The sequence below is a fragment of the Nilaparvata lugens genome, chromosome 14 (genome assembly GCF_014356525.2).
Source record: "Nilaparvata lugens isolate BPH chromosome 14, ASM1435652v1, whole genome shotgun sequence".
Lineage (NCBI taxonomy): Eukaryota > Metazoa > Arthropoda > Insecta > Hemiptera > Delphacidae > Nilaparvata > Nilaparvata lugens.
Window position 1 is genome coordinate 3758486 of NC_052517.1, and position 6407 is coordinate 3764892.

Here is a 6407-nt window from a genome sequence, read left to right on the forward strand (position 1 = left end):
TTTCTTCACTCCTTCTCATCATCCTTCACTCATTCTTCTCATCTCCTTCTCCTTCGATCCTTCTTCTTCTTTGCTCTTTCTCCTTCACTAATTCTTCTCTTTCTCTCTTTTCCCGTCTCACCTTCTCATCTTCTCCTCTCCCACTCTTTTTCTCCTTCTCAACTTGTCCTTCTCACCTTCTCCTTCTCCTTCACTCCTTCTCCTTCACTCCCACTCTTCTTCTCCTTCTCACCTTGTCCTTCACACCTTCTCCTTCTCACCTTCTCCTTCTCCTTCTCTCCTCCTTCTCTTTCTCTCTTTCTCCTTCACTAATTCTTCTCCTTCTCTCTTTTCCCGTCTCACCTTCTCATCTTCTCCTCTCCCACTCTTTTTCTCCTTCTCAACTTGTCCTTCTCACCTTCTCCTTCTCTCCCACTCTTCTTCTCCTTCTCACCTTGTCCTTCACACCTTCTCCTTCTCACCTTCTCCTTCACTCCTTCTCCTTCTCTCCTCCTTCTCTTTCTCCTCACTCCTTCTCCTTCTCTTCTTCTCTGCTTCTTATTCTCTCCTTCCCTTCTCCCCTTCTCATTACCTCCTTCTCCTTTTCTGCTTCTCTCTTTCTTCTTCTCTCCTTTTCTTTCTCTCCTTCTCCTTCTCTCCTCCTTCTCACCTTTTCTTTCTCTCTTTCTCCTTCTCTCTTTCTCCTTCACTCCTTCTCCTTCTCTTCTTATCTGCTTCTTATTCTCTCCTTCTCACCTTCTCCTTCACTCCTTCTCCTTCTCTCCTCCTTCTCTTTCTCCTCACTCCTTCTCCTTCTCTTCTTCTCTGCTTCTTATTCTCTCCTTCCCTTCTCCCCTTCTCATTACCTCCTTCTCCTTTTCTGCTTCTCTCCTTTTCTTTCTCTCCTTCTCCTTCACTCCTCTTTCTCTCATTCTCATTCTATCCTTCACCATCACTCCTCCTCATTCTCTCTTTTTCCTTCACTCCTTCTCCTTCTCCATCTCTCCTTCCCTCCTTCACCATCACTCCTCCTCATTCTCTTTCTTTTTCCTTCACTCCTTCTCCTTCTCCATCTCTCCTTCCCTCCTTCTCCTTCACTCCTTCTATCCTTCTCCTTCTATCTTTCTTATTCTCTCCTCCACCATTTCTCCTTCACTCCTTCCCCTTCTCACCTTCTCCTTCTCCATCACTGTTTCTCCTTCTCTCCTTCACTTTCTATACTTTTCCTTCTCCCCTTTTCTTCCATCTTTTTCTCTCATTTACTTCCCTTTTCCATTCTCCTCCTTCTTCTTCAACTGCTTCTTGTTTTTCTGTTCATTTCCAGATCGGAATGAACAGGTCAATAATTATTATTTTGAAACCCTCTCAAAATCTTGGAATCCTTTTCAATCTTTCAGTACAGGTTGAATGTTAAGCATTCATGTAATTCATATAAGAAATACTGTCAGTTATAGAGTAAATCTCACAGAATCCATTCCTCATTTTTATCAGTATAGATAAGATAAGATGATAAAATGAAACTCTTCCACAAAAACAACTTTGATAGAATTTCATATTTGGGAAGAAAGTATTGATGTAATTTATAAGGAATGCTGGTATTTCAAACTGTATTTCCTCTTTTTTTACCATAGTGAGGTCCACGTTATAAAGTTAGCACCTGATTAACATTGGTGATGCTACTATCCTTGTCTGTCATTATACAAAGCAGAAGCGCTATCCTGCCTTGTATCAAATTATGGTGTTGTGTATCAAGTTCAAATGATACTGTATCATATTGTGTTGATACTGTATCATATTGTCTATATGTCTAACACTAGTATTGCTATAGTGAGGTCCACGTTATAAAGTCAGAACCTGATTGACATTGGTGTTGCTATCCTTGTCTGTCATTAGACAAAGCAGATGAATCCATCCTTTTCTAACTCCACACCTTTAAATGCAGTTTGTGATCTTTATAGGAATATAATGAACTACACTACTATAGTGAGGTCCACGTTATAATGACAGTATTTGATTAAAATTAGTGTATCCTTGTCTATCATTACACAAAGCAGATAGCTCTATCACTTTCCAACTATAGTACATTTGCATTTCCTACACTACTGTAGCTCAACTGTTTGTAAACTATGTTGAAGTCTAATAAACTAACAGATTATTCAATCTAAATTATGAACATTTATTATTCAATCATTGAAAACTATATTTGCTTGACAGATAAAACATCATTGATTATTTTAAACAGGAATAAGCAGTTAATATGACATAAAGTTATACTTTCTCTAACTCCGCATCGTTGTCAAATAAATTGTCTGTAGGCTATAATCGAAGAAATCCTATTATATTAAGCGAGCAATTTCTGTATTTATATATTTAATATACAAATACATTTTTATTTATATACTTTTATATATTTACAAGTTCTGTATTATACACCCTGTATTATTGGTTATTTTATATCTGGTTATTTATGTTTAACGGATCTCGAAAACGGCTCTAACGATTTTCACGAAATTTGGAACATAGAAGGTTTATGATATAAAGATTCGATTGCACTAGATCTCATCCTTGGAAAAAGGGATAATTCATCCTTGGCTGAAACAGCTGTGGATAGGAAAAAGTGAGTGAGCGAGAAATTCATAAGATGACATATAGCCAGCTGTAAAATATAAACACGATCATTTTAGAGAATTGTGTTCTGTTTATCAATAAATAAAAATAACGTGCAAAGCTCGGTGTCCCGATATTTAATATTAGATGAGATATAGGGGGATGACTTGAATCACAGCTATCCACTATAGAAGGCGGTGGTAACAGAGAATCGGCATCCCCGTTGTCCTATCATGTCCTAGGAAATTCACTAACTTAATAAGGTAAATCTCACTCTAGTCTCATTTTATCGAGTATATGAATAGCTAAAGTTTGATGAACTAGTCGAGTGCATATTTTTTGTTGCTGAGGGTGATGCCCACATCAGCTCAAGGCTTGTGCGTGGCTAATGACAGATGAATGGGCCTACAGTTTTAGGTGGGTTCCGAATAACCGGAGTTAATCACAATTAGTATGATAATTTATTATTGAACTAGTATATAAACCCGTGCTTTGCAAGGGTATAATTTAAAACTTGACAAACTGAAAACTCCCGTGCTCCGCGAGGGTTCCATTAAAAACTTGACCTATTGAAATCTTGAAAAATTGGAAATAGGCCTATAACCATCCTCGGTAAATTAAGAATGTATATGCAAAATGTGAAGTTAATGAGTTGAGTAGTTGAGACGTGATGATGCGTCATTCGTGAATTTCCTATCCCATACGTGTATAAGCCAGTCCTGTCCTCTATTATATTATAGATTGAGAGAATTTGCGGGAAACAGGGCATACTATGCTAATATCAAGTTGTTCAAATCTCGATTGATATCTAGAGCTACGAAATTACAATAACAAAGCATTGGTGAGGCCTGTGGTGAGTTACGGATCGGAAACATGGGTGCTTACAGCTGGAGATGTGCAAAGATTGAGAGTTTTCGAAAGGAAGGTAGTGAGAAGAATCATGGGTCCTGTTTTTGAGAATGGTTTTTGGAGAGGAAGAAAAATTTGGAAATTGAGCAGTTCTTAAACAATGAAGACATTGTGCGGTTTATTAAAGCTGGCAGAATAAGATGGATGGGACATATGGTGAGAATGGGAGATGAAAGAGTAGTGAAATGTATATGGAAGGACAGGATATATAACAGAAGAAGAAAAGGTCGACCGAGAAATAGATGGACGGATGATGTGGAACGAGATCTGAGAACGCTTGGAGTTCGTAACTGGAGGGGGCAGGCCGAGGATCGTGACAGATGGAGAGGCTATGTGAGGGAGGCCAAGGGTTTCAAAGACCTGTAGAGCTGAGGAGTGAGTGAGTGAGTGAGATTGAGAGAATACTTGGAACATTACTTTCAAAACATCCGGTTTTGTTGAAGTGTCTACGTGAGAAAAGTCATGCATCTCTTGGTTCATCTTATTATGTCAGCAATCATCATAAATACCAGCCATACTTCCCATTTAAATAATACTGACAAATTAAGTAAAAAATTAATCAATAAATAATCATTTTATTTGTGCAAATACAAAATTAAATAATAAGATAACACAAAAAACAGTTTTTACAAATAAGAATACAAATACAGAGTTACGGTTAAATAAACATGTAAATGCACAATTAATATTATTCTATAATTGACCGAGCGAAGTGAGGTCGAGTCTAGTCGACGGTTTGGCATTCTCTTAATGTTTAAATGTTTATATGTTTTTATGTTACAAAATATTTCATCTTAGTCATGAAAATTCATAATGAAATGATTGAGGAATATAATTTCTTGCTTAATAAAATAAAATTGATTATTTAATCGAGAATGAACAGTTAATTGACCGAGCGAAGTGAGGTCTAAGATTCAAGTCGACGGTTTAGCATTTCTCTTAATGTTTAAATGTTTGAATGTTCATATGTTGCGCATTTACGGCGAAAGGCGGTAAAAGATTTTCATGAAATTTGACAGGTATGTTCCTTTTTTAATTGCGCGTCGACGTGTATACAAGGTTTTTGGAAAATTGCATTTCAAGGATAATATAAAAGAAAAATCTGGTGTGGCGCACTCACACAACTTTCCTTGCCGTTATGAAAATTGATCACCTGACGCTAGTGTACCCGCGCATCTCAAGTCTACTATTCAAAGATTTGAGCCAGCTGGTAACAGGGCAATAACGCTGGAGACACACATGAGGTCTGCTATCTCTTCATAGTGAATGATTTAATAGAATCAACAATAATTTGCAATTGAATAATCACATTTTCTCGAATTTAAAGCTTATTTTCAAATTTAGGTGAAAATGTTACTGAACATTAATTGTAGAGATTTTCATGCTCAATCTATTCCACTTGATTTTTTTTGTTTCAATTGTATCTGAAGCCTGATAATTGGAATCTATCTGCATTGATGGGGCGGAGCTCCTGAAATTTTTACAGATATGGGACTTGTGGCAGTTGATAGAGCTTATCGATGACTATTTTAAGAATGAATTTGATCAAAATCGTTGGAGCCGTTTCCGAGAAAATCACGAAAAACCCTGTTTTTGACAACATTTTCGCCATTTTAGCCGCCATCTTGAATTGCATTTGATCGAAATTGTCCGTGTCGGATCCTTAAGGTGCGTACAGACTTTCGCTCTGCTCCGCAACCGAACGTCACTCCAGCAGAGCGATTGATGATCGACCGGCGAGCAACAGTGGTTCGACCGGGGAACGCGAGAAGATCTAACATCTTCCGTAACGTTCATGATGGGTGCGTGGGCGGTGCGACTGTGGTTCGATGGTGGTACGAGGGCGGTACGAGGAGGTGAAGGAGCGTGCTCGGTGCGGGTTGGAAGCACGAATATGTGTACGCAACTTTATAGTGAAAGGACCTTAAGTTCCAAATTTCAAGTCATTCCTTTAATTGAGAGATGAGATATCGTGTACACAGACGCACATACACTCATACACACACACACACACACACACATACAGACCAATAGCCAAAAACCAGTTTTTTGGACTCAGGGGACCTTGAAACGTATAGAAACATAGAAATTGGGGTACCTTAATTTTTTTCGGAAAGCAATACTTTCCTTACCGATGGTAATAGGGCATGGAAAGTAAAAAGGAGCCTCCTTCATACGCCAATATGAGATTAAAAACCAACTATAGAATTATTCATCATAAAACAGCTGACAAGTGATTACACAGATGTGTGGAGAAGCCAGTCTATGCTGTATAGGTCTATAGTTTCAATCAGGTACTTGTGGATGACAATACTGCGTGAGGTCTACTGTTCACAGAACTACTAGTAATGTTAAAGTGGGTTTTAATTACTCAAGTCTCCTTGAATTTAAGTTTGTATCAGTCTTTTGGAGGAGGAGACGATAAGCCGTCGGTCACACATACTAAAAAGTAGTCATCTCTCATCATCATCATCCCTCTCACTCATTACCCACGCACAAGCCTAAGAGATTATGTGGGCATCACCATCAGTATTACTAGTAGTTCTGTGAACAGTAGACCTCACGCAGTATTCTCATCCACAAGTACCTGATTGAAACTATAGACCTATGGAAATACAGCAATAGACTGGCTTCTCCACACATCTGGTAATCACTTGTCAAATGATTTATGATGAATAATTCTATAGTCTGATTTTTACTCTAATATTGGCGTATGAAGGAGGCTCTTTTTCCTTTTATATTATCCTGAAATGCAAAATTTCCAAAAACCTTGTATATACGTCGACGCGCAATTAAAAAAGGAACATACCTGTCAAATTTCATGAAAATCTATTACCGCGTTTCGCCGTAAATGCGCAACATATAAACATTTAAACATTTAAACATTTAAACATTAAGAGAAATGCCAAACC

The 6407-nt window shown here is 37.9% G+C and overlaps 1 protein-coding gene across 1 annotated transcript in view; it reads right to left on the bottom strand.

Moving 5' to 3' along the window:
- The window catches only part of LOC111049509, an 82542-nt gene that overhangs the window by 63496 nt on the left and 12639 nt on the right, over nt 1–6407 (bottom strand).